The sequence below is a fragment of the Prionailurus viverrinus genome, unplaced genomic scaffold (assembly GCF_022837055.1).
Source record: "Prionailurus viverrinus isolate Anna unplaced genomic scaffold, UM_Priviv_1.0 scaffold_35, whole genome shotgun sequence".
NCBI classification, from domain to species: Eukaryota; Metazoa; Chordata; class Mammalia; order Carnivora; family Felidae; genus Prionailurus; species Prionailurus viverrinus.
Genome location: NW_025927605.1, coordinates 1,939,286 through 1,948,314, shown reverse-complemented (window position 1 = coordinate 1,948,314; position 9,029 = coordinate 1,939,286).

Here is a 9,029-nt window from a genome sequence, read left to right as displayed (position 1 = left end):
CGCCCCTCACTTTTGTTTTTTTAATCTGTAAAAGGGGAAATGTGATCCTGTTGTAGGATGAATCCATCACAAACGGGGAGGGGATTCTCTCCCATGATTGCATCCCTGACAGAGGCAAGAAGGTTCTTACCGAATCTGTTTCAGGTGTGAAGGTGCCTCCTAATCCAAAGGGGGACCAGGAGAGGGGCCCAACTTTTTTTTTACTTTAAAATTTGATTTATTTTATTTAAATCCAAGTTAGTTAACATACAATGTAATAAGGATTTCAGGAACAGAATTTAGTGATTCATCACTTACATGTAACACCCAGTGCTCATTCTAGCAAGTGCCCTCCTTAATACCCATCATCCATTTAGCCCATCCCCCCACCCAACACCCTGCCAGCAACCCTCAGTTTGTTCTCTTTATTTAAGAGTCTCTTATGGTTTGTCCCCCTCCCTGTTTTTATCTTATTTTTGCTTCCCTTCCCCTATGTTCATCTGTTTTGTTTCTTAAATTCCACATATGAGTGAAATCGTATTTTTGTCTTTCTCTGACTGACTTATTTTGCTTAGCATAGTACATTCTAGTTCCATCCACATTTTTGCAAATGGCAAGATTTCATTCTTTTTGGTTGCCGAGTAATATTCCAGTGTGTGTGTATATTCAAAACATATATATATATATATATATATATAAAACATCTTTTTAAAAAAATTTTTTTTAACGTTTATTTATTTTTGAGACAGAGAGAGACAGAGCATGAACGGGGGAGGGGCAGAGAGAGAGGGAGACACAGAATCGGAAGCAGGCTCCAGGCTCTGAGCCATCAGCCCAGAGCCCGACGCGGGGCTCGAACCCACGGACCGCGAGATCGTGACCTGACCTGAAGTCGGACGCTTAACCGACTGCGCCACCCAGGCGCCCCTATATATAACATCTTTATCCATTCATCAGTTAATGGACATTTGGGCTCTTTCCATTCTTCGGCTATTGTAGATACTGCTGCCATAAGCATTGGGGTGCATGTGCCCTTTACGAACCAGCACTCCTGTATCATTTGGATAACTAACAGTGCAATTGCTGGGTCGTAGGGTAGTCTATTTTTAACTTTTTTTTTTTTTTTTTAATGTTTTTTATTTATTTTTGGGACAGAGAGAGACAGAGCATGAACGGGGGAGGGGCAGAGAGAGAGGGAGACACAGAATCGGAAACAGGCTCCAGGCTCCGAGCCATCAGCCCAGAGCCCGACGCGGGGCTCGAACTCACAGACCGCGAGATTGTGACCTGGCTGAAGTCGGCCGCTTAACTGACTGCGCCACCCAGGCGCCCCTATTTTTAACTTTTTGAGGAATCGCATTACTATTTTCCAGAGTGGCTGCACCAGTTTGCATTCCCACCGAAGCATTCCCTGCTTTGTCAAAGGTTAGTTGACCATACATTTGTGGCTCCATTTCTGGGTTCTCTATTCTGTTCCGTTGGTCTATGTGTCTGTTTTTGTGCCAGTACCATACTGTCTTGATGAGTACAGCTTTGTAATTCAGCTTGAAGTCTGGAATTGTGATGCCTCCAGCCAGCTTTGGTTTTCTTTTTAACATTACTTTGGCTATTTGGGGTCTTTTATGGTTCCATACAAATTTTAGAATTGTTTGTTCTAGCTCTGAAAAATAGGGATTTCAATAGGGATTCCTGTTATTTCAATAGGGATTCCTGTCAGAAGGCATGATCCCAGTGACACAGGGTCGTCCCCTCCACCCTTTCCCCCACCCATGGACACATGGTGGTCCCTGAAGAAATGTGCTTTCAGGAGTGTTTTGCAGTCAGAATATATTCTGCACACCCTCTCATTTCTTCACTCGTTTGTTTCTTCACATGGCCAACAGCCCTTGGGCTGGGTAGAGAGTGATATGAAAAAGGCCGACCTGCTCCTTGTCCTCAAGCAGCAAACCGTCCATGGGACAGACAGAGAGCTGGAGGATTTCAATGCTGTGTGATTGGTGCCAGGACAGAGGGACACATGGGGGTTCTAGGATCACAGAATCTTCCTATCAGTCCTTCCTTAGTTATGGATGTGGGTCACCCAGCATGGCCTCCCCCAGCCAACTCGAAGTAGCCCTTTGCTCTAGTTCATGGGTCCAGGAAGCTCTAGGAAGGCCCCATAAGAAGGAACCCAGGCTGGGCACATTCCTGCTGTAACCCTCCTGCCCAGATGCCTGTGTTTCCCTGTAAGACGTCCCCAGTCACACCTTTTTTGCCTTCTGTGATTAAGCATCGCAAAGGCAGGGAGACTTGGAGTGCTGCCTGGCCAAGGGGTTGTTTATTCCATCACTTGAATCACAATACATCCCCAAATTTCCCTTGATTTGGCTAATTCAAGAGATTAAGGCCCAGATGTGATGGGGGCAGGGGTGCCACGAAGTGTCACAAACCCTTCATTTTGTACCAGCTGATGGGAGACCATAATTGTCCAGATGGTGGGAGAGCATGAGCATGATTTAGTCCTTTTGTGCCACGCCCCAAGGGAAATGGGAATTAATCATGGAGCCGGGGTGGAAGAAGCTCTACTGTCTCACTCTTTCTCTCTCAAGCTGGCAAGAAGGTCCCTGATGAATATGTAGGAGAGGAAGCTGGTCAAGTCTTCCTCCTTAGCTCCAATCAGGTCTGGCTATAGCTTAGGATTCTAGCTGGCTCTGTGCTCAATATAGCTTTTGCCTCCAAGGTTTCTCCCCCTGGCTGCATATTTTGTTTCTTCCCTTCGCCTACACACATCACTTCTTCACCTCCCACTCACCCCCTTCAATGTTTTTATGTTCTCAGCAAGACTCTTCTTACAAGAGTGATCTCCTCACCAAGACTGATGACCGCCAGGATTGTCCTCATCTGTTTGACCTCCCTATAATGTTTGAAGCTGTTGGCCACCTCCTCCTTCTGGGAACTCTCTTTTCTTGTCTCCTGGAACTCCCTCCTCCTGCTTTTCAGATCTTTTCTTCTCCATTTCTACCTCCCCCCACCCGCACCCCCTAAGATGTTGACAAGTTCCCAGTTCTCTGTCTTTGGCCTTTGTCCACTCTCTTGGTTCCTTCAGGGAGTGGTGGATACTATTGGCTGCCCATTTGACAATCGTTCTCTTTTTCTTCTTGTTCAGGGAGGAAGACCCCCTCCTCTCTGCCAGGGGATGAATCATGATTGGTCCAAAAAATCACAGGAAAAAATTAGTCTCTGCACGTGATTTGTGTAAGGGTGGACACGTGACATAGCTCTGACCAATGGCCCCTGAATAGAAGTTTGGATAGGAAGGATCTCAGGGGACAAATGTGTAAGGAGAAGCAGCCCTTTGGGCCTTTAGTCAAGATATGAGGATATAGTGCCTGAAGTTGCAGCATCCATCTTGTGAGGTTGGGGAAGAGACCCACAAGATCAATCACAGCTATGCTACCCTGGAGCTTTGGTGTAGTTTAAGGCAATGAACACAGAGTCCTGGCCTGGCCCTGCTATTCTCATTTTTTTTTTTTTTTTTAATTTATTTTTGGGACAGAGAGAGACAGAGCATGAACGGGGGAGGGGCAGAGAGAGAGGGAGACACAGAATCGGAAACAGGCTCCAGGCTCCGAGCCATCAGCCCAGAGCCTGACGCAGGGCTCGAACTCACGGACCGCGAGATCGTGACCTGGCTGAAGTCAGACGCTTAACCGACTGCGCCACCCAGGCGCCCCTGCTATTCTCATTTTTAAACTGCCCAAAGCATTCCTGACTGATATACTGAGAGATGCCAACATCTCCCAGGACTTCACCTATCAGCTTTCCCCTGATACCTCCCAGGTTCCTATGTTTAATGCAGACCTCTTGCCCACAGCATCGCAGATGTCTTCACCTGGATATCCCTCAAAGCAAATGTCTAAAGCAAAACGCCATCTATGTATTTTATTCTCAGACCAAGTCATTTTGCCTCCTGTCATCCTTAATACTTTATTCTTACTTCTGTTGGAGCACTTATCTCATGGGTTTATTGGTTTTAACTGTCTGTCTTTGCCTCTAGAATTTAAGCTCCCAGAAGTCTGGAAACTCATCCATCTTTAAATCCTAGTATCAGGTAGGAGCTCCTTAGGTTCTTGTTGAACACATTAATTTGCCAATGTTCAGATGTGTTCAGCTGTAAGGGATACAATACCTAAAGAATGGTAACTTAAATTGTAAAGGTATTTCAAAACATGAAGTCTGGAAGTAAGTGGTTCCAGGATTAGTTAAGCAGCTCAGCGAGGTCAGGGCACCGAGTCAGAACCTCGGAGATTCTCTGGGCTCACGATCTCTGAGAATCTGCTATTCTTTATGGTTTTAAGGTGCTGCCACAGCTCCAATATCACATTCTCACGCAACAGCCTTCCCAACAGGAAACAACGATGCGGGCATCAGGTCTTGGTGGCAGGAAAAGGGTTTCTGCTTCCCATATTTCTCTGTTTTGGGCAAGGCAAATCCCTTTATTGTTGAGAGCTACAACTGTTTGTATGCTCGCTTGGGCCAATCGCTGAGCAGGAACGGCTTAGACCAATCCCAAGTCGCCCTTGGTGCTGGGGGACATGGCTGTGTGACCAACACAGGTTCTGAATCAAGGCAGAAGAGGGAGTGTCTGCTGGACAGATGATCAACGATGCTTGCCACCGATGTGTTCTGTCCTGGTCCAAGTTCTTCCAGAACACTCACTGCTTTCTTGGGCACTTCCAAGATATATGCAGCTCTGTGACAAACCTGTCCCTAGTGTAAGAATAGTCCCTAAATGTTCCATGTTTAGTGACCCATAGCCGAGGCCGATTATGGGCAGTCCTCTGACTTTGTGCACTTGCTCTGTTGCAGGGCTGCTTCAGGGAATTGTGAGGCCTGGTTGTTGCACATGAGGGGGTCAGTGTCAAGGGGAGCAAGATGGAGTTGAAAAGCCAGCTTCAACTCTGTTTGCTGAGCCACACACTGTGGCATGGGGTTGTATCTACTTGGAGGTAGGGGCATCTTGTTCCAATTCTCACAAAGGCACCCTAAGGCCCTAGGGCTGCCCTGCCTTCCAAAAAGGCTGTACTAATTTATACACCCCCCAGCAGTACGTGGGAATGTGCGTCTCTGTGTACCCTCTCCATTACTACGTATCCATCACTTAAAAAAAAATCTTTAATAATCTCTTATTTGGTTCCCCTGGCATCTGTATGGCCCTGCTGGCTTCTCTATGAACTTGTTATCTACTCCCAGACTTATCTTCCCCCAAATCTTAAATCAGTCACCTCCTTGCTCAAGATCTTCTATGACTCTCTCTTAGGTTTAAGTTAAAGCCCTTACTTGGCATTCTGGGCCCCTTGAGATCTGGCCCCACCCGATGCTCCCAGCCTTCTTTCTCATGACAAATGTTTTGCTTAAGCCAAAGGAGTCCTTATGCTATTCTTCAGCCTCAAGCTCCTTTCCTCTTTTCTGCTCATTCTTGAAGCCATGGCTGGGATCCCATCTCCTGCAGAAACATTCTTGGGCCACTCTGGTCTATCCTCTTATAACCTCTGAATTCCTTCAGTTCAGTGGTTCTCAACCTTGGCTGCACATTAGGGTCACCCAGGGAGTTTTAGAACACACGAATGCCTGGGGCCACCCATGGACATTCTGACTTAATCGTTCTGGGTGCCAGACTGGACACAGGGATCTTTAGACTCTCCAGGTGACTCTACCATGCAGCCAAGTTCCAGAACCATCTCTTGAAATCACATGGACTATTGCCTTGCATGCGGGAGAGCTCTCTGGGAGAGCTTTAAAAATCAAATTCCTGGCCTGCACTTCTGGCAGGTTCTGACATCTGTAGCTTCTTAAAGCTCCCCAGGTGATCCTGATGTGCAACTGGACTGAGGGCCACTGTGCTGGTGTGCTTATATTGTTTTATACTTCCCAGGGGGTCACATTCGGAGGAGGTGCCCGATAATGTCAAAGTGTTTCTACCTTGACTAAGGAGGAATAGAATGACTTCAATGCGTACAAGAGATTTGACAACTGTAATGTGCCGTGCAAGTATAAGTTTCTTATTAAGAGGTTGTTATTTCTATTCTATTCTATTCTATTCTATTCTATTCTATTCTATTCTATATGTTCTTACTATTTTAAGGTTCCAAGCTTGTCTGCAGTTTTTGAGATAGGCCTATGTTTGGTACCAGGGGTGCTTGGGAAAAAGTTGTTGAATGGGTACATGAATGAGGGTGATCCCTTTACAATGATGAAATGCTGCTCAGTACTTAGGTTTTCGACCTTGGCACAGGTGCTTACCGGGATGCTAGACTGTGACAGTGCTGAGGAATTCTTGGTTTGAAGAATGGGCTAAGGCCTTGAATACCTAGGTCATTAAAGTTTGTTTTTTTAAGTCCAGAGGCAAAACCAGTACAAACACACAAACTCACTTCTTTCGTTCTCCCTTGTCCCTCATCCCATGTCCCCAGGTACAAATGCTGATGTAGCCCCGGCAATAAGAGGAAATATCTTTTATTATCTTTCCCCCCACCCCCCGCTTTGAGCAAGGATTTTGCAAAGCAACACAAGCCTGGGGTGGGGGCTGGGACAAGGAGGTACTTGGGAAGGGGATCAGGCTGTAGTTGGGGGTTCCGATGGGGGGGTGGTCAGGATGGAAGAGTGGAAACTGGCCCTGATGCCAGACCCAGGAAGGATACATCTTCCAGTTACTTTTATTGTTTCCTCCTCCCTCTTGCTAATCATAAAAGTGGTACGTGTTCAGTATGGACAACTTGAAAAGCCTGTCAGAAACATACAGACACATCTCACCACCCATAAGCCCACCTGCCAGAGAAACCCATTGTTATTTGAAATTTTTTCAGTCTTATTTCTATGCAGAACAAAAATGGTATTATGTGGTGGCCTGATTTTTTATTTTCACTTAGAATTACATCGTAAACATTCTCGTTTGTCAGTAAATATTCTTCCAGAGCAGAGATTGGCAAACTTACTTTCTTCTTTTTTTAAGTTTATTTATTTTGAGAAAGAGAGAGACAGAGACAGAGACAGAGAGAGACTTCCAAGCAGACTCTGTACTCTCAGTGCAGAGCCTGATGCAGGGCTCAAACTCACGACTATGAGATCCCGACCTGAGCCAAAATCAGTCTCTTAACCGACTGAGCCACCCAGGTGTCCTGGCAAACTTTCTTTACAAAGATCCAGGTGGTAAACATTTTAGGCTTTGCAGACCATACAGTCTGTTGCAACTACTATTTACATGCACTATTGCATGAAAGCCGTCACGAACACATAGACAAATGAGCGTGGCTGTGTTCCAATAAAACTTTATTCACAAAAGCAGGAGACAGGTCTATTGGGCCCATGGGTGTGGTGGTTTGCTAACTCCTGTTCTCTGATATTGTTTTGGTTTTTTTTTTTAATTTTTTTTTCAACGTTTTTTATTTATTTTTGGGACAGAGAGAGACAGAGCATGAACGGGGGAGGGGCAGAGAGAGAGGGAGACACAGAATCGGAAACAGGCTCCAGGCTCTGAGCCATCAGCCCAGAGCCCGACGCGGGGCTCGAACTCGCGGACCGCGAGATCGTGACCTGGCTGAAGTCGGACGCTTAACCGACTGTGCCACCCAGGCGCCCCTCTCTGATATTGTTTTTTAAGAGCTTACCAAGATCCTTTTGTATGTCTACTCGACAATTTTTACTCTCTTGTCCCCGAACACTTAAGAATATTACAAATATCACTGCAAGCAATATCTGCACACCTTTGATTTCTGCGGCCCCCCCCCCCCCCCCGCCCTCACCCTGCCTTGGGGATAAATTCCTAGAAGTGTGATTGCTATGGCATTGGATTTACCCAATTTTTAGGGCTGGTGACATAAACTGCCCAGCTGTCCTCCAGGAAGTACAGCAGACGAGAGGGCTGCCCACTTTCATACTTGTCAACACTGAATATTAGAGGAGCATCTGGATGGCTCAGTTCAGTTGGATAAGCATCCGACCTCGGCTCAGGTCATGATCTCGTGGTTTGTGGGTTTGAACCCCTCATTGGGCTCTCTGCTGACAGCTCAGAGCCTGGGGTCTGCTTCGGATTCTGTGTCTTCCTCTCTCTCTCTCTCTCCCTGCCCCTCCCCTGCTTGTGCGTTGTTTCTCTTTCTCAAAAATAAATAAATACATACATAAACATTAAAAAAAAAAAAAAAAAAAAAAACCAGTGCGCCTGGGTGGCTCTGTCAGTTAAACGTCCGACTTCGGCTCAGGTCATGATCTCTCAGTTTGTGAGTTTGAGCCCTGCGTCAGGCTCTGTGTCTCCCCCTCTCTCTGCCCCTTCCATGTTCATGCTCTGTCTCTGTCTCTGAATGATAAATAAATGTTAAAAAATTAGAATTCCTTTTAATCTCGGTATTAGAATTCCTTTTAATCTTTGTCAATTTCATAGATTTTTATTTATTTTTAAAAAATATTTATTAATTAATTGGGGGTGGGGGTGGTTAGGGCAGAGAGAGAAAGAATTTCAAGCAGGCTCCGCACAGTCAGCACAAAGCTGGATGCAGGACTCGAACTCATAAGTGGTGAGATCACGACCTGAGCCGAAATCAAGAGCTGGAGGCTTAACTGACTGAGCCACCCAGGTGCCCAATTTGATAGATTTAAAAAAAAAAAAAAAGATTTTTTACTGCAACTGTAATTCCATTGTGTCTACATTGAATGGTTTTTCCCACCTCAAAACCAATGATTGCAGGTCATGATGTAGAGATACATTGGTTTTACCAGTCCTTTGTCTCCAAGGCTGTTGGCTTTTGACACGCAGCAAACCTGCAGTGAGGACAGTTAATAAAACAAATGACTTGGTCTGGGCTGAGATTCCCCAGATTCCTGCTCACAGATAAATGTTTGGTAAAGAGTAAAGGTAGGAAGATTGCTAGAAGTCTGAAGTGAAATACCCTCTCTCCCCTCCTCCAGTAAAGGGAGGAAATATTTTGGAACTTACATAAAAACATCTTTGTGATTTTGCTTAGGCAAACAAACCTGACTCCGTGTTTTCAGTCCAGGAGCTGGCCACCCACCCCCGG